Source organism: Xenopus tropicalis, chromosome 5 (assembly GCF_000004195.4).
Source record: "Xenopus tropicalis strain Nigerian chromosome 5, UCB_Xtro_10.0, whole genome shotgun sequence".
NCBI lineage: Eukaryota > Metazoa > Chordata > Amphibia > Anura > Pipidae > Xenopus > Xenopus tropicalis.
In genome coordinates, this window is record NC_030681.2 from 10,289,903 (window position 1) to 10,311,045 (window position 21,143).

Here is a 21,143-nt window from a genome sequence, read left to right on the forward strand (position 1 = left end):
ATCAAGTACAGGTACTGTTTTATTATTACAGAGAAAAGGGAATTATTTAACCATTAAATAAACCCAATAGGGCTGTTCTGACCCAATAAGGGGTAATTATATCTTAGTTGGGATCAAGTACAGGTACTGTTTTATTATTACAGAGAAAAAGGAAACCATTTTTAAAAATGTGAATTATTTTATTAAAATTGAGTCTATGGGAGATGGCCTTTCTGTAATTCTGAACTTTCTGGATAATGGGTTTCCGGATAAGCGGTCCGATACCTTTACAGAGGAGATGGACCCTCCTGCATTTTACTTTTTGTAATGGGAGCTTGTCCACTAGAGGGCATGATTTCATTACAGTCTATACTCACTCTTTTATATGGCTGGCAGCTACAAAAAATGAGATAGCTGTGTAATTATCTGTAATTTAAAATGACTGTGAGCACAGTTAGAGATCATTTACATCTTTATTGCTGCGGAGCTGCCATACAGAGCTACAGGATCCAATTTGCACAGCAGATAAGAACAAGCTATCATAAAACAAAAGGTTTTTTTATACTGAAAAGCAATCAATACCATCAAGACAGCTTGGGGGGCTGTTCCTGCTGAATTGTGCTTAGTACAGGGGAATCCCTATGTGCCATAGCTTTATGGTATCTCTCTGTACAGGCTATGAGCAAACTTAGGGGGCTGTTCCTGCTGAATTGTGCTTAGTACAGGGGAATTCCTATGTGCCATAGTTTTATGGTATCTCTCTGTACAGGCTATGAGCAAACTTAGGGGGCTGTTCCTGCTGAATTGTGCTTAGTACAGGGGAATCCCTATGCTGCCATAGTTTTATGGTATCTCTCTGTACAGGCTATGAGCAAACTTAGGGGGCTGTTCCTGCTGAATTAGGCTTAGTACAGGGGAAATTTTTGTTTATTGAGTTCTTGCATCCTAATACAATAAAGCTTAAAATAACATAACAAATAAGCAAAAGCATTAAATAGATTTACATGCAGTAAACATAATTAGCTTATCCTATAAACGTATCCGCTTGCTCTGTGGGCAACTGTACAAATGTTACAAAGCTGATGTATAGTCGCACCTGAGCTATACAACGCTGCTCAATTTCCAACTTTAACTCAACTTCAATGAGCGGCTCAGCCTGGCTGGGTGCCACTCTACTATAAACAACTATATACACAAAACATGGCTCTGACTCCAGGAAGGCAAAAGATTGGGCTACTCACCTAAAACTGTATGAAGCCCCATCAGAAAAATACGACGAAGGCAAAAATCTAAGGGGGGTGAAAAGAACTAGCCCAACACCAAAGAGACATCAGAATTAGCAAGAGACTCACGGTGGGTCAAACTGAATGCCCCTCCACAGACCCTTCCACCTTGCTCCATGCATCCTTTGTCTCTCCAAAGAACGTATCTTCCCGAGCTCACCCAGTACCATATCCACCACCACTGGACAGGGGAGGACTTACCGCCTGAGAGAAACCTTGCACCGTGTGTTCCAGGTGTAAAAGCGGACAACAGAGCTGACTAAGAAAAGAGTGCCCAAATCATACCCCCTGTGTCGCTTGAATGCCCCATAGGCCCACTCCTGGTAATTACAACCAGAGAGGCAAGGAATGCCCAAGGCAGCAGAGACTTGTTTGTAAACATCTATGTTAAAGGGGCACTGAAGCAAGAAGTGGTCCATCGTTTCCACTTCCCCAGAGCATTCCTCTCGTGGGCAGTCACGGTCATCAGTGCGTCTGTACTTCAGATTTTAGTACAGGGGAATCCCTATGCTGCCATAGTTTTATGGTATCTCTCTGTACAGGCTATGAGCAAACGTAGGGGGCTGTTCCTGCTGAATTGTGCTTAGTACAGGGGAATCCCTATGCTGCCATAGTTTTATGGTATCTCTCTGTACAGGCTATGAGCAAACGTAGGGGGCTGTTCCTGCTGAATTGTGCTTAGTACAGGGGAATCCCTATGCTGCCATAGTTTTATGGTATCTCTCTGTACAGACTATGAGCAAACTTAGGGGGCTGTTCCTGTTGAATTGTGCTTGGGGGGAATACACTTGCCAGCATATAGGAGAAAATGTTAAATAATTAAGTGATTCTTTATTTTGTGGCCAATCCGCTAAAATGTTCTTCTGTTCGTTAAGATGGGAGTACCTGCTATTTTTGGATAAAACTACATTCAAATGGTATTGAATTCGCAATATAGTATTGATAGCTTTGTCACTTTAATATAGATTATTTCCATAGGCTGCAATAAAATAGCGCCACCTGTCACCTACTCTAATTTGTGCCGCTGACAAAACAATTTATGGTTGATATGCAAAAACCCGACATTGAAAGTAATTTGATTTTTTTTCCCCTTTCTCAGCACTTTCAGCGAGTCCCGGCTCTTATTTATCTTGCATTTTCCTGCAGCATTCGAATGGGGAAGGTGGAAGGAGTGAAATGCGCTTTCTAACAAAGCCCAGCTCTTTGCATGTGATTTAATGGTCATAATAAGGGTTTCAGGGGAAACGGCTCAGCTAAAACCTCAGATGGAGAAGTTGTGCAATCGATGATTTATGGGAGATCCACAGAGTCCATTTGCCAGAAATTCTCATAAACTGGGAACACATATAAATCTCAGGGCTTCCTCTTCATCCCGTAGCCATGTCATAAAACATATTTCTTTTCCTGCGCCCAAGAAGCATTAAGAGATGTACAGTCACAGATCTATTGAGCAGCTCAGTTACCCTTTATATCAAGGGGGTCGGACGGTAATGATTTTGTTAAAGAAAGAAAGGCAGCAGATCCCTTGGGGCAAGTAGGAGACCAAAAAAACCTCTAGGAAGGCAACGTTGGATCTCCAGCTGAGCGTTTGGGGTTATGCCGAGTCTAAAACCTTCACCCAGGGGGTCTCCAGCTATGGTTAAACTACAGTTCCCAGCATCTTTATGTCAGTCACAGAGCTGAGGAGGGATGGGGTGGGAAATTTAGAGAGAAAATGCTGTAGACAATAAGCACTTACTAGTAAAAGAGACAACTTTCTAATATACATATATCATGTGTTAACCAGTTAGGAGATTAACCTACCTCCTGCATCTGGGATCCCCTTGAAATATAAGTGGTCATTGGATGCGCTGCCTCCTATGGCAGAGTTAGTGTGATTGTTACCCACCAATGAATGAAGATTTACCCCCTAATTGTACAAAACCCATAGTCCCAGATCACAGTTGAAATGTCTAGGGTTTCCACCTTTGTGAGTCTTGAACCTGGACAAACTGCTGACATCATCACACAACATCATTACGGGATGACATCAGGGGCGGGGTTACTGCATCCGACAGATGCAATTCCGAGGGTTTCTGCCCGGTTTTCAGAATGTTGAAAACCCAACAGAAGGTTTTGACCCGGAAAGCCCCTTGAAAAACCAGGCTGTCCGGGTCAAAATTGGACAGATTGCAACCCTATAAATGTCCCACATATAGGTTTACGGCTTGTGAAGGGGAAAATAAAAGATGCCTGTGTGTTCCACTGTGGAATATGCGATCATCTTTGATTTTTATTTACAGGAGTTTAAGCTAGGCAAAGGGAGGCAATATGAGAAGTCTGTAAAAGAAGAAGTTTGTGGTATTTTGCTAGTGCTAGTGTAGGTGAGGTAATGCTTTCTATCTACTTATTTCTGCAATAATCTCACTGGTATGTCTGGGGTTGACAGAGTGCTCATTGGACATTTCTGCAGTGATCTTACTGACATGTCTGGGATTTTTTTATGGTTTTTATTTTTTTATATGGTCATGGTATGTGGGGGTGTGGCTAAAGATGGACATGGTCAAGATTTCACAATGCCATGTAGCTCAGCTGTTAACTGTGTCCTCTTTCTAGTTTTTAAATGTTGTCTACAACAAGGCAAGTAAATGTAAGCAGAGCTACCAATTTTTTCAGAAGTTACCCACTTTCAGCACTCTTCCTTGGTCTCCCGTCATCCTACCCCATTCCCCCCATTTTTAACCCTCCAGACTGAGCTTGGTAGTTTATTTGCCTGTTTTTGGCCTTAAATACAACATGCTCGACCAATATCTGGCCAGATATCTATAAGGTCTATTTTCAAATCCTTGGGGTGAGGGGGGCATTAAGGACTGCCATCGGGGGTTACTGGGTTACTGTCATGAATTTGGCACAGACTGCTGGGAAAGAGGTGGAGTGTGAAATTAACTTGGGTGGGGTTGGGAAGATTATGGCGTACAGGCAACCCAGACGGCATCTCGTGCTGAGTCTGCATAGACGCATAAGTCAAAGCCCAGAATCAGCCCTATTTGGACCACCATGGGCCTCACCAAAATGGATGTCCTAGAGTCGTCAAGTTTTTTCATATTCTTCTTCCAGTCTCTCAAATCCCCGTTGAGCTGCAAGAAACAGGAGGGCCCTAACAACCATTACAAATACAATCCCAAATTACTAAACGTAACGTTACATGTTTCTAATAAACACAAAAAACAAAGAACCATTGTAGTTTGTAGAATAACATAACCATTATTTTATTCTGAACTTTTAAGTGTCCCATGCTTGAGTTCTATTGGGAATTATAGTAAAAAATGAAGATACGACAGACCGTAGGTAAAGGAAACCTCAGCCTGAGCTTGGGCTTGGAGAGGGTAATTCATCAGCAGGGCAGAATGTCAGCAATACCCCAAGATAAATATACCCCAGGGAGTTACACCATTGCACCTCTTAACAAACTGAAGCCAAATTATAGGTCCTTACATTTACTCTGACATCTATTTTTTATGATATTGCTCCCTATAGAATAAGATGTGAATTATTGCCCGGTTCTAACCCACCATCCCTCATCTGAACAAGAATTGTTGCTATTAATATTACCCTACCGTCATTGCTAATGTGGTTGGGGGAAAGTGGGGGAGTGAAATGATTATTTCCCCACTCCATGAATCTAAGGGGATATTATTGTTACATAATTAACATCTTTCCTCCTCATTTCATTTCATTTTTCATTTTTAAATGGATTTTAAATAGGTATTGATTTGTTTGTTCTGCCGCAGCCACAGCTCTTCTCTCCTCCACTCTCGTACCCCAGGCAGAGAAAGGCTTCCCTGGGCTACAGGGCAATTAATGTGAATGAGATTTTCAGATAAAATGTAATTGATTCTGGTCTGTGGTTTGTGAGACATATTCTCTAACCCTGGTCATACATTAAAAGATCCGCTCATTTGGTGAGATCACCATACAAACAGATCTTTAACCAATATGCAGTGGGCAGTACTGGGTTAACCTGATCACTTGGCCCTAGGGGGTCACTACAGCTGGGATATGGGCCATCGGGGCTCTATACCATTAGGGTTAAGGTGGCCATACACAAGCAGATTTTAGCTGGCGATTTGACCCCTTCAGTCAGTTTATCTGCCCCCCTTTGGGGCACTGCCACTGGCCTACCCATCCCACATCTGGGAAAAAAGTCCAGGTTAAAAAATCCCATCAGAATGAGGATCGCATCAGCTTTTTTTCCCAGATATCGGTTGGGTAGGCCACTGGCAGTGCCCCATAGGGGGGCAGATAAACTGACTAAAGGGGCCGAATCGCCAGCTAAAATCTGCGTGTGTATGGCCACCTTAACCCTGATGGTATATAGCCCCGATGGCCCATATCCCAGCTGTAGTGCCCCCCTAGGGCCAAGCGATCAGATTAACCTGATATTGCCCACTGTATATTGCTTAAAGATCTGTTTGTATGGTGATCTCACCAAATGAGCTAAAATCTGCCTATGTATGGTCACCTTAACCCTAATATATATAGATATGTATATCTAGAATCCCTGCCATAAAGCAAGTCAAGACTGTTGTTTGTCATACCCTTCCTTGTGTGTTTGTTTAAAGTATTTCACTTTTTCCCCAAAATGGCACCATCTTAAACAATATTTTGCATAGTTTCCAGCTATAATTTACTATGTTTAATTAACCTTGGCAAGTAGGACATTTAAAACAATGGGCAATTATAGATCAATACCCACAGACTAGCTGAATTATACAGCATGCAGTAGCAGGGAGTCAGTGACCCTTAGGGGTACTTGGCTACTGGCCCAGGTGTGTGTATTTTCCATTTAGGAGAATCAGAAGAAACTGCTGCTGGGGAATGGCAGTTTGACTGTCCGGTGAGATGACGCCAATGCGCAGAACATCCTGTGAGACAGTCACCCACCATCCTGCTGGAAAAATTGGGCACTCGTATGTCATCCTTCCCAAATGAGCAGGACTTTTGGTGAATATTTTATTATCCTAAGCCTTGTGTATAGTGATGGGCGAAATGTTTTGGCAGGCAAGGATTCACGGCGAATTTCCGTGTTTCGCCATTGGTGGATTGTTTCGCGAAATGGATGAAAAAATTTGCCGTGGAAAAATTTGCCGCACGTCCAAAAATTGCCGCCGGCGTAAAAAAAGAATAGTCACGGGCATCAAAAGAATAGCCGCGTGACGAAATAATAGCCGTGCGAAAAAATAATAGCTGCGGGCGACAAAAGAATAGCCATGCGACAAAATAATAGCTGCGGGCGACAAAAGAATAGCCGTGCGACAAAATAATAGCTGCGGGCAACAAAATAATAGCTGCGGGCAACAAAATAATAGCTGCGGGCAACAAAATAATAGCTGCGGGCAACAAAAGAATAGCCGTGGGCGACAAAAGAATAGTCATGGGCGACAATTTTTTTTGTCATTTCGTGGATCTTTTGAAAGATTCACAAATTTTTCAGCAAAGCGAAACGGAACAGATTCGCTCATCACTACTTGTGTATTTTATTTACACATTCTTACACAGAAAACAAAGGCCTGCCCTGCATTGTGTCGACAAACAACTAACTGCTTCCACTGTCTCATAAAGGATCATCAATACCGACATTAGCCTGTGTGACACAAACATGACCAGCCTGCTGATTGTTGCCAGGAAGGAGTCCCATGTGACAGGAAGTATACTTCTCCACACAAGAAAACAGTTCAGAGAGAAATCATTTTTTCAGTGCTTTACTACTGTATGTGGTTTCATCTGCTCCTTCTAACCCTTTCCATGCCAGCTCAGCCCCTCTGTCTCTCATTCCATGTTGTTGCCAGTAAACATGTGGCACCGCATAGACAAACCAAGCTTTGGGATTCTTATTCGTCAGTTCTCTAGATCCTTCACTGCCCGGCATGTAAAGGGTTAAACTGGTGATACTGATAGTTTCTCTTCTGTAACCCCTATAATGATTTTCTTTTCAATGGTCACTCAAAGGAAACCTGTTATCCAGAAAGCTCTGAATTGCAGAAAGCTGGTCTCCCATAGACTCCATTTTAATCAAATGGTTCAGAATTTTAAAACGGATTTGTTCTTTCTCTGTAATAATAAAACAGTACCTGTACTTGATCCCAACTAAGATATAATTACCCCTTATTGGGGGCAGAACAGCCCTATTGGGTTTATTTAATGGTTAAATGATTCCCTTTTCTCTGTAATAATAAAACAGTACCTGTACTTGATCCCAACTAAGATATAATTACCCCTTATTGGGGGCAGAACAGCCCTATTGGGTTTATTTAATGGTTAAATGATTCCCTTTTCTCTGTAATAATAAAACAGTACCTGTACTTGATCCCAACTAAGATATAATTACCCCTTATTGGGGCAGAACAATCCTATTGGGTTTATTTAATGGTTAAATGATTCCCTTTTCTCTGTAATAATAAAACAGTACCTGTACTTGATCCCAACTAAGATATAATTACCCCTTATTGGGGGCAGAACAGCCCTATTGGGTTTATTTAATGGTTAAATGATTCCCTTTTCTCTGTAATAATAAAACAGTACCTGTACTTGATCCCAACTAAGATATAATTACCCCTTATTGGGGGCACAACAGCCCTATTGGGTTTATTTCATGGTTAAATGATTCCCTTTTCTCTGTAATAATAAAACAGTACCTGTACTTGATCCCAACTAAGATATAATTAATCCTTATTGGATGCAAAACCATCCTATTGAGTTTAATTAATGTTTTATTGATTTTTTAGTAGAGTATTTTTTTAAGGTATGGAGATCCAAATGATAGAAAGACCCCTTATCCTGAATAGCCTTGGTCCCAAGCATTCTGGATAATGGGTCCTATACCTGTACCTGTATAAAAAGTATATTTTTATGAAAACACTTTATTTATATGAAACAAAAAAACAAATTCATTATGTTGAAACTGATGTGACTGTGAGTTGCTCTATGTATGGCTACGACTAAAGAGGTTGAAGATGCATTTGGCCTGCCACATTTCCACTGACTGGTCAGTCCTGACAGTGGATCTGCTCTCCCTGTAACACACCTTCCATCTTTGTTGCTCCTTATCACTTTGCGATGCACGTTGAAAGAGCGACCTGTTAAAAAATATATTACTTTTTTGAACCAATACCTGTGAATAGAATTCTTCTCTCCAAGAGCAAACCTATAAGCCCCCAATTAAATCACCATAAAAACCTTAAGAGAAACGAGACACCCCCAGCGCAACCCGATGCCCTTCTCCTCACTCCAAGTCTCCAACTATAATTGCTTCCCTGCCAGACTAATTAGTATCGGATGAATATATGTGGATGCTTCACATTATAATTGTTCCGTTTAATGGGCAGTGCAACAGATTACTTCACTTTGGACAGTGTTTTCTTAGTAAGCCAGTAATATGATTAATGACCATTTAAATCTAATACACGTAAGCCCTTTTAGTTGATGCTAAATGTTCCCAGGCAAATTAACACCATTTGCTAGATATTGCTAATAGCGTTAAAACCCTGATGTTAAAAAACTGAAAAACTCCTGGGTGCAGGGTCGGACTGGGGGGTGCAGGGCCCACCAGCGCTCCCTCCCCAGAGCCCTGCAGGTGCCCCCACTGGCTGCATCCCCTAACTTCCCCCCTCGCAGGGGCCCGACCAACCCCCCGCAGGGACCCCGACCCAACGTCCTCCCCTGAGCATGCATGTCAGGGGAGGAACGGTCAGGTAGAGGGAGCGCCGGCAAGGGTCAGAGCTTGGCCGCCAGGACCCACTAGGGCTGCGGTCCAGTCTGACCCTTCCTGGGTCACTTCTAATATCCTTATAATTTACAATAGGGAGTACATTATTCTTTATATGTATCCCTGTGTGGTCATTGGCAACATACATTATAGCGCAGTGATGAGTATCCAGCCATAGATTTGCAGCAAAATTCCACAATTCATAATCTACAATTTTTTTGGGTGAAACCACTGCCGCTGACTCCAATGCATTTTTGGCATGCAAAAAATATCCATTTAGTCCAATGTATTTTGCGTCGACAAAACAAAATGCTCATTGACTTCAATGCATTTCAATTTTTTGCAGTTTTGCACATTATTCTGTGGTTTTGACAAAAATGTTGGTGAACTGAAATAGGAGAGATTCGCTTATCACTATTGCAGGTTTTACCCATGAATTGTTCTTTTGGCTGAGAGTAAAAAATTCTGTTATGAATAGTTTTAGCCAAATCAGCCAAAAACCTGTTCATCAGTAGTCAGATCTCTCCATATTAGATCAAGGTATGAATATTTCTCATTTTTAAAAATGATTAATATACTCTGTACAATAAAATAGCAGCTAGTTCCTGATGGTAATTGGGCTGCACAAAACCATATTAGTGGTAAAACAGTACTATTGGGTTTACTTAATGTTCAAATGATTTTTGAAGACTTAAGGTGGCCATACATCTTCAGATCCGCTCGCTTGGCAAGGTCGCCAAGCGAGCGGATCTTCTCCCAATAACCCCACCTACGGGTGGGCAATATCAGGCGAATCCAGGCTAATTAGGTCGTTTGGCCCTGGGACCAAACGATCGAATAAGAAAGACGAGTATAGGCGAAGTCGGATTGGGGACCGCATCAACGAGCCGATGCGGTCCCCGATCCGACTAAACTTTTCAACCTGCCCAATCGATATCTGCCCAATTTCAGGCCAGATATCGGTCGGGCAGGCCTGTCGTTAGTGCCCCTACACGGGCCGATTAGCTGCCGAATTGATCTAAGGGACCCATATCGGCAGCTATAGTCGGCCCGTGTACGGCCACCTTTATAGTATGGTGCTCCAAATTACAGAAAGATCCCTTATCTAGGTCCCAAGTATTCGAGATATAGAATACAAAAATTTCATTATAAATACACAATAGGGTATTTATATGAAGTGCATGCTCCTGGTTAAAGGAGAACTAAAGCTAAACTAAAGAAGTAGGCTAGAAATGTTATACATTGTATTTTGGGCTTCTGTACCAGCCCAAGGCAACCACATCCCTTTGGCAGGGAAAATCTGTGCCCCCAAAGATGCCCCTAGTAGCCCCCCATCTTCTTTTCTGCTGATTCCCAGCTGAAGCTCTGGGCTGCTGTCACTTACCTGCACTTAGGTACCCACTCACTATATACAGTATAAACAGAATATAAATGTCACAATATAAGCCTGATTAGTAATTAATACAGATAATTACTACATGGCAGCTCTGAAACCAGCACAATTAGCATCAGAAATGAATAATCACCCCTTTAGCATCACCCTGTGTCTCCTGTAAATGTTTCCCCACTTTTTCATATTTATTACGAAGTGGGGTGCAATTGTAATATATTATTAGATTTTTTTTAGACATTATTATTTATCTATATATAGTCCATGTCGGCTTACTTGGTAGTGCAATAAATGAGTAAGACTTCCTTGCTTTCCTGTGTTTTTCCTCCTGAAAAGGGGCTTCCTGCCAAAGAAGAGTCAGTCTTTCATTACTTGGGAATAAGGGACAATAAAGGAACTCTTCCTGTATAAAGAAAATAAAAAATTGTGCCAGGATTTCTAAAGACATCCAGTTATTTGTAAACAGTCTCCAAAGACATTCTTCTGGCATAATCACTACTACCTAATGGTGTCGGTGCTGTATAAATAACAGGAAATAAATAATAAATGCCATAATAAAATGAATAATACCCTGGGCCCATCCCCTTTGCACTCTACTAAGTCCAATGCACATATGACTGGCGGGCTGGCAGCTACCAGTAGGGTTGTAGGCAGATGGTGGCAGCAGGGAGCTTGGGGGTAGTTTTGGGGAGCAGGGGGTTGGTAGCTTACAGATTTGGGCCCCATGCCTGTTGGTTTAACCCTGATCATACCCACAAAACTATTAACAGAATGAAAGCAGGAAAGGGCAGTAAACACTTATAGATATACATATTTTTCAACGTAAATACAAAGAAATAGAACTGCTAAAAACACAATCTATTTTATAATTTATAAAAATGTATAATTAATTATAAAGCAAGAATAGTGCAGGTTTTGCTTTTACACTTACTACCTCCCCCTGAAATTAGCAGATTTAGTTTAACTATAGAGGCCCCTTCCTTCCATCCCTTTGTTGTGACTGTTTTGGTTGACAGATAAGCAGAAGTCTATAATGAAGGAGGTTTATCTGTGCACTGGCAATGTGATGATCTACCTTGCAAGTTAGAAATATGGAGTTGTTTGAATTTTCCTTTTTTGCCCTGGTTAGCTTAAGAAACAAATTATGGACACAGACAAAGACACTGATCATTTCTAATACAGGTATGGGATCCGTTATCCGGAAACCCGTTATCCAGAAAGTTCTGAATTACGGAACGGCTGTCTCCCATGATTCCCTTTTTCTCTGTAATAATAAAACAGTACCTGTACTTGATCCCAACTAAGATATAATTACCCCTTATTGGGGGCAGAACAGCCCTATTGGGTTTATTTCATGGTTAAATGATTCCCTTTTCTCTGTAATAATAAAACAGTACCTGTACTTGATCCCAACTAAGATATAATTACCCCTTATTGGGGGCAGAACAGCCCTATTGGGTTTATTTCATGGTTAAATGATTCCCTTTTCTCTGTAATAATAAAACAGTACCTGTACTTGATCCCAACTAAGATATAATTACCCCTTATTGGGGCAGAACAGCCCTATTGGGTTTATTTCATGGTTAAATGATTCCCTTTTCTCTGTAATAATAAAACAGTACCTGTACTTGATCCCAACTAAGATATAATTACCCCTTATTGGGGGCAGAACAGCCCTATTGGGTTTATTTCATGGTTAAATGATTCCCTTTTCTCTGTAATAATAAAACAGTACCTGTACTTGATCCCAACTAAGATATAATTACCCCTTATTGGGGGCAGAACAGCCCTATTGGGTTTATTTCATGGTTAAATGATTCCCTTTTCTCTGTAATAATAAAACAGTACCTGTACTTGATCCCAACTAAGATATAATTACCCCTTATTGGGGCAGAACAGCCCTATTGGGTTTATTTCATGGTTAAATGATTCCCTTTTCTCTGTAATAATAAAACAGTACCTGTACTTGATCCCAACTAAGATATAATTACCCCTTATTGGGGGCAGAACAGCCCTATTGGGTTTATTTAATGGTTAAATGATTCCCTTTTCTCTGTAATAATAAAACAGTACCTGTACTTGATCCCAACTAAGATATAATTACCCCTTATTGGGGCAGAACAGCCCTATTGGGGTTATTTAATGGTTAAATGATTCCCATTTCTCTGTAATAATAAAACAGTACCTGTACTTGATCCCAACTAAGATATAATTACCCCTTATTGGGGGCAGAACAGCCCTATTGGGTTTATTTAATGGTTAAATGATTCCCTTTTCTCTGTAATAATAAAACAGTACCTGTACTTGATCCCAACTAAGATATAATTACCCCTTATTGGGGCAGAACAGCCCTATTGGGGTTATTTAATGGTTAAATGATTCCCATTTCTCTGTAATAATAAAACAGTACCTGTACTTGATCCCAACTAAGATATAATTACCCCTTATTGGGGCAGAACAGCCCTATTGGGTTTATTTAATGGTTAAATGATTCTCTTTTCTCTGTAATAATAAAACAGTACCTGTACTTGATCCCAACTAAGATATAATTTTCCCTTATTGGGAGCAAAACAATCCTATTGTGTTTAAATTATGTTTAAATTATTTTTTAGTAGGCTTAAGGTATGGAGATCCAAATTATGGAAAGATCTCTTATTCAGAAAGCCCCAGGTCCCGAGCATTCTGGATAACAGGTCCTATATCTGTATTTTGCTGATAACCATTGCAGAACATAACTTATACCCAACATATGTTTCTGCTTCTAAATTTATATCTTTTTGGTTACTATCAATAATTTAAGCCTCACATTTCTGCAAAAATGGAATGTTAAACAGTATTTTGATGACAGGTGAAACCAAAGGAACCCCAGGGAGCTTACTGCCCTGTGTTTGTTTTATCTTCGTTTCATTAACCATCAATTACAAATTGTTTGGCAAAGCCCAAGCACAAACGCAGCCGGACAATATAAAGTTGTGACACTTTTGGTCATGGCTGGAAACATCTGCCCTGGAGTATCCAGTGTTTTATTCCCCTCAGTAAATGGGAACACGCAGTCGATGTCTGTCATCGCCATGAAGCAACATGTATCTTTCCAAGGAGCGCGGGGCAGGAACTCGGCAGGGTGAGGCTTGGGTTACACTTTGAGTGAAGTGTGTATCCACACAGTAGGCAACAAGATGGATCAACAATGGTAGGAACTCACAAGCACTTAGCACACAAGCACAAGCAATAGGTCAGCAGTCAGCCCCTCATTACACAGCAGGACTTGACAGGAAAACTTACCCCCAGTAATGTACAGGCCTCGTATAAATGTCAGCAGCCGCTGAACTGGGGAACGATATTGTATGGTTTTATTTACATGTACAGCCTGCACCGGCATAACGTTAGTTTTGTTCTTATTTAGCAATTTTAAAATAAATGAAACTTCGATTAGCCTTAAGCTTGCCATGCATGCATCGATAAAATCATACGAAACGGTCATTTAGTCAATACGACATTTCGGTGGGATAAGGATAAAATCTGCGCAGTATTGTGTATCTGCCGATACCCTTGGGGCCCTACAATGGGAGTCACTTTGGTACCATTGGTACTTGTCAACTATTTCATGCTCAGAACCTCCTCCCATTGGTTATATTTAGGGCTTTTTCCTACAATTTCGGCTGAATGTGAGTTTTAGATCGTTGTATTTAAACGTACGATCTATATCCAAACATTCATTCAGCTAAAATCTGAAGGTTACCTTCGGCAGAGCCAACTAAACCACTTTACTTTTAAAATACCCTCAATGAGATTATTATATATATATAGATGGGATTATATTTTCCCTTATTTTTATAGCACCAACATCTTGTGTAGCGACTGTTCATATGTAAGTGCCTAGTTCAGTAGAAAAGTCTAATATTCCTATCACATAACAGGAGCTGACAATTTAGGTTAGTAAGTTAGCCATTGGCACTGGGAATGGGTCGAGAGAGCAAGTAACCAGCATGGTGTGGGTTGCAAGCTATCAGCGGTGGAAGTCTGTGCACTGGGCCTTGGGTGACAGTAGAACTTTGCCCAGTACTAGGTTAACCTGTCTGTATGTTTTCGGAGCATGGAAGAGATTAGGAGTATCCTGCCAATACTACTCCATGCAGTTAGTGCCGTGATTGTAATAAAACTCAGGACCCTGTGTGTGAAGGCCAGCCATAGAACGACAATGCCTACATAACAGCTTAACTTTGCCAGTATGACCAGTCTACCAGTTGTAAACCTGGATATCTTCTATCTATAACAATGTCTCAGGTACAAATGAGCACAGGAACTTCTACAAGGTTTCCTAGTGTGCCATACTGGGGCCAATTTGGCAATTATCAGACTAGTCTAATAACCTACGTAATATAATTCATCTGATAAAGGGGCATGCCCCCTAAACGTTGGGTGTTCTTTGGCATAATAAGGCTAGTCCATGTTTGAAAAAGCCTTGTGTGTTGTTGGTTTTCTATACTTGGTTGGGTGCTTGGAGGCCAAGCTACTGAGGCCTGGGTGTCCATGGGGGAAAATGTCTTACTCCCAATAACCTCATATAGTTCTCTTTGGCCATCTACACTAATAAAAGCAAGGGGGGTCTATGGAAGGATACATGAGTATTACATAAGGGAATATGGCATAAAGCTGTGCAGTCCAATATGGGCCCTGGGCCTTCAGGGCACTCCCTACATCCCTGGCAATAATCCTTTATCAGAAAGATTCCAGACAGACAATCAATGGCAGAATGTTAGCTCCATCTTAATGAACAATAACTCTTCCAAGGACTTGTTTTCCCCCCTACAGGAAAGCCACACAAAGCACTGACTATTTTGAAACTCTCCATCTGGTCAGTATGATGCCTTTAGCTAAAGCTATTAAGGAAACAGACATTTAGGATGAGATGCTCACCTGTGATTGCTCCTTGTAAAACCCAGCGGGGCATTTGGGTTTATCCAATAATTGTGATTTAGGGACTATAATCTAAATGTCCAGCTTCTTTTCCAATGGCTGACAGGTTTAAACATTTCCAATTGAATTTATTTCATTTCTCTTTTATCCTTTCATTAAATTTATAAGTGCAATGAAATCAAGAGGGCTGGATGTGTGTCAGAGCGTCTGCATCACTCCCGTAATACGATAATCCTATTTATAGGTGCTCACTGCACTTTTAGGTTATTCAGAGAGCAAATATGAGCCAGAGATAAATTCTTTGAAATTAAACGTGACAAAGGCTTGTGTCAATCCAGGCAAATATTGGGTCCCTAAGTGACTCCACAGCACCCCTACTGGAGAGATTGTGTAATGACAGTTGCACATTTACTTAATATAATCTAGGGGGCGTTGCCAGGCTGGCGGTTTTTCCACCAAATTGGGCTACTAATTTAAAGCCCAGGTGGGTTTCCAAAGTACAAACACGCCAAGGTACAGTTTTGGGGTATTTTTTGGAGCCTAGGCGGGTTTTTAGTTTGGAAACTAGTCAAAGTTTTCCCCCTAGTATGCCTGTCCCCCTGCATGCTGGGTAATGAAGTTTGTATTTAACAATTATCCTACAGCTAGGGTTAATATGAAACTACAATACCCAGCATCCAATTGGACAGTATAGACAGAGGCTCTCATTTCTATTCTATGTAGGCTCAACCTGTCTGCTCTACACCCTGCTCCCTGCTCTATAGGGTATGTGATTGTACTGTTACTTTCTACTGGGATGTGGGGCAGTTCTACCCCCTGCTCTATAGGGTATGTGATTGTACTGTTACTTTCTACTGGGATGTGGGGCAGTTCTACACCCTGCTCCCTGCTCTATAGGGTATGTGATTGTACTGTTACTTTCTACTGGGATGTGGGGCAGTTCTACCCCCTGCTCCCTGCTCTATAGGGTATGTGATTGTACTGTTACTTTCTACTGGGATGTGGGGCAGTTCTACCCCCTGCTCTATAGGGTATGTGACTGTACTGTTACTTTCTACTGGGATGTGGGGCAGTTCTACCCATGCTCCCAGCTCTATAGGGTATGTGATTGTACTGTTACTTTCTACTGGGATGTGGGGCAGTTCTACCCCCTGCTCCCTGCTCTATAGGGTATGTGATTGTACTGTTACTTTCTACTGGGATGTGGGGCAGTTCTACCCCCTGCTCCCTGCTCTATAGGGTATGTGATTGTACTGTTACTTTCTACTGGGATGTGGGGCAGTTCTACCCCCTGCTCCCTGCTCTATAGGGTATGTGATTGTACTGTTACTTTCTACTGGGATGTGGGGCAGTTCTACACCCTGCTCCCTGCTCTATAGGGTATGTGATTGTACTGTTACTTTCTACTGGGATGTGGGGCAGTTCTACCCCCTGCTCTATAGGGTATGTGATTGTACCGTTACTTTCTACTGGGATTTGGGGCAGTTCTACACCCTGCTCTATAGGGTATGTGATTGTACTGTTACTTTCTACTGGGATGTGGGGCAGTTCTACCCCCTGCTCCCTGCTCTATAGGGTATGTGATTGTACTGTTACTTTCTACTGTGATGTGGGGGGGCTGCCATTTGTTACTTTCTGCAGTTGATCCTTAAGCTATAACTCTCAGGATCTCTTGGGGCTGCTGAGAGTTGTAGTTCAACGCACCCGTATATCATGTCTGGGGTTAGTGCAACATTTTGAATCTATTTCTGTAGTGACTTCCCAGCTGGACTGGGCACAGAGGGAATTATCAGCCATCCCAGTAACTGGAGAGGGGGCACAGGGCATGGGTAGTGATTATATGCTTTAAAAAGGCAGATTTTCCCATATATACTTTTTTTTTTCTTTGCACATATTGGGCTATTATTGGGCTACTTTCGAATCGGCTTTTGGCTAGTTTTAGGCTGGTTTTAAAACTGACTTTGGCTGGTTTGGAAAAATAAATCCGGGAACCCTGATTATACCCAACACAGTGTCAGAATGAGTAGCTGGGCCCAACAGAAACCACTGCCCCACACATCTACCCACTGATGTGCTCAGGCCCACTAGGACCAGGGATCAATAGATTTTCTACTGGTGCCCAAGCAGGCCAGTCCAACCCTGCCCAGCCATCCCAACCCATTGAGCTACCAACCCATTCTTCTACTATTAACCGGACAGCTACTGCTAGGCTTGGCATACCCTCAGGGCCATTTCTCCTTAGGTCTATGGCACACATCCAAAACCACCCATACTGCCTTCCACTGGTGCTTTCCAGCCTAAAAAACAATTCTCCGGTGAGACATCTGGGTACATCCGTGGGGGCCAATGGAGGTCGCAATCACAGCAAGTAGACAGGTGCCATTTTGTGGACAGTGTTATTAGGGCAGATTCTGTATAACCCCAAAATCTTGCGTATTTACCATCTTGTAGAGTGTAAGCTCTTTTGGGCAGGGCTCTCTTCACCTCTTGTATCGGTTATTGATTGCTTTATATGTTACTCTGTATGTCCAATGTATGAAACCCACTTATTGTACAGCGCTGCGGAATATGTTGGCGCTTTATAAATAAATGTTAATAATAATAATAATTTTGGTGACATCTAGGAAGTGCTGAATGGAAAGTGAAAGTAAATATGATACCTCTAGGTATATTTGGTTGACAGCTCAGATTTTTAAATACATTTAATACAAAAAAACTGGGTTTCATGTTTTATTTGCAAAGGACTTTTATTATCCGGCTTTTTACGTGTGGGTGACAGGTCCCCTTTAAAGAAAATAAGAAAATAATTCCCACTTACTGTGTTCAAAACACATAGAAAGAACAGTAGAAACATTTTTCAAGATGTCACATGCCAAATATGTATTTAGAGCAGTCTAAAAATAAATGTAAAAATCCATTGATGTCTCAGCTTGGGGCAGGCTTGGTTAAAAGTAGGTTAACCTAAAATAATACGCAGAGACTACAAAAACGCAACAGGCGCCAAATATAACACAAGTGATGTGGGAAACTACCGATACTAATTAAATGGTTCCACTTTGCTGAAACAATGGCAGATAATGTAGGGCCCCACACACAGCGCACCCCAAACTGTGTTATTATACCATATATTATACCATTATACCATTAGTTATAGAGCGCCATCATTTTACCCAAGGGGTTACAGAATATATTTAATCATTTCCACCCGCCCTGCTCCAAATGGACTTACGGACTAATTTATCTGTCACCCTAGGGTCAGAACTGGCATTACATAGTTACATAGTTACATAGGGTTGAAAAAAGACCAGAGTCCATCAAGTTCAACCCTTCCAAGTAAACCCAGCACCCACACCCTATACTAACCAATCTATACACTCACATACATAAACTATATATACAAACATTAATACTGACTGTAGGTATTAGTATCACAATAGCCTTGGGTATTCTGCTTGTTCAAGAACTCCAAACAGGCACTTGTGGATCAGTGCCGGGCAGCTTAATTGGGGGAGGTGTTTGCAGGGAAAGGTTCTTATTTAAACCCCCCCCCAAAAAAAATATTACCCCTACCCTCTCCTGTTGAATTGCAGCAGAATCTAAAAGCAGTGCCTGATCTGGCAGCATAGATATAGGGGCACCATCAATCAGTTCCCTTACTAACCAATTAAAGGGAAACTCCACCCAAACACAACTTTTTGAAAAGTAAACATCATTTCAAGCAACTTTGCAATATACCTCAATTTAAAAAATATGCAGCTTTTTCATGATGTTTAATGTAATAATCTGGTTTGTAACAGTTCCCTAAGCCCCGTCCCCTGTTCCCCTGCTGATCTGGCTGGCTACTTTGTGACTCAGATAAAATATAACAGTAGTCGCCTGTCCTCAGCCTGCCTTCAGCCTGCATCCTCCCAATCCCACAATTCCCTGCTGTACACGTGATGTCAATAAGGAAAGGAACATCCCAGTGCAATGCATTGTGGGTTATGTAGTTCCTGCACGCTGTCTGTAAGCTGTGGAGAAGTTGTTACAGTTTGTAACATCAGTGTTTTAGTCCCTCCTCCCCTGCCAGGATTTCAAATGATGCAGAAAGGGAAGAACTGTTTTGCAGCTGGATTTCAGCATATAAACATGGTATTTATTCATACATTTTGTAGGAACAGATTACAGTGATAGGGATATTAGGGGTTTCTCTGTTGTTGGTTCAGAAGATAGAGTTCCCACTGAGTATGGAGGACAACTGGAAAATAGCCCAAATTTGGCTCAAATTTATTATTTACTGACTTTTTGATATGCAATCAAAAGTTCCCAAGCCCCACCAGGACAGGGGGGCGTCCATCAGACTGGTATAACTGTACAAAAGCGCCCCCCAGAGATGGAAGGTGCCTCATCTTCATCAACTGGAAGAGCTCTGTGGCTTTCATTTTGCACTTTAATGTTCTACTGGAACATATGTATGTGGCTATGCAATCTTTTCAATAAAAAACTAGTTTACTGGACATTTTTTTCTTGTGGATTCCCATTTTGTCATTATGATGTATCCATTCATATGGCTGTTAGTCCAGAGCAGCACACCTGGGAAGCATTACTACTTCAGTAACAGCCCTATTGGGTTTATTTCATGGTTAAATGATTCCCTTTTCTCTGTAATAATAAAACAGTACCTGTACTTGATCCCAACTAAGATATAATTACCCCTTATTGGGGCAGAACAGCCCTATTGGGTTTATTTAATGGTTAAATGATTCCCTTTTCTCTGTAATAATAAAACAGTACCTGTACTTGATCCCAACTAAGATATAATTACCCCTTTTTGGGGGCAGAACAGCCCTATTGGGATTATTTAATGGTTAAATGATTCCCTTTTCTCTGTAATAATAAAACAGTACCTGTACTTGATCCCAACTAAGATATAATTACCCCTTATTGGGGGCAGAACAGCCCTATTGGGTTTATTTAATGGTTACATTATTCCCTTTTCTCTGTAATAATAAAACAGTACCTGTACTTGATCCCAACTAAGATATAATTACCCCTTATTGGGGCAGAACAGCCCTATTGGGTTTATTTAATGGTTAAATGATTCCCTTTTCTCTGTAATAATAAAACAGTACCTGTACTTGATCCCAACTAAGATATAATTACCCCTTATTGGGGGCAGAACAGCCCTATTGGGTTTATTTCATGGTTAAATGATTCCCTTTTCTCTGTAATAATAAAACAGTACCTGTACTTGATCCCAACTAAGATATAATTACCCCTTATTGGGGGCAGAACAGCCCTATTGGGTTTATTTCATGGTTAAATGATTCCCTTTTCTCTGTAATAATAAAACAGTACCTGTACTTGATCCCAACTAAGATATAAATAATCCTTATTGGATGCAAAACAATCCTGTTGGGTTTAATTAATGTTTTATTGATTTTTTAATAGACTTAAGGTATGGAGATCCAAATGACAGAAAGACCCCTTATCCGGAATACCCTTGGTCCCGAGCATTCTGGATAAGGGGTCCTATACCTGTATTTGTATCCACACCATACCAATAGTTTATTCCAAGTTGAACTTTCCCTTTAACCTATAAGTATGTTTTATAGACTGTGGGAAGCAACCAGAGTAAAAACCCACAGAAATGCAAGGAGAAAGTACAAGCCCCTTGGTTTTGGAAGCAAGCCCAAGGCCCAAGACCAAAGTATTGGAAGGCCAGTATTTGCTACTGTTGCACCAAGCTGCCTGCCATGTGATTAGAGGGATCTTATATTCCACTGGGTGGAAAATGGCTCATCCCCAAAGATACATTTTACACTGGGTGCTTACAATTACTGTAAAGCGT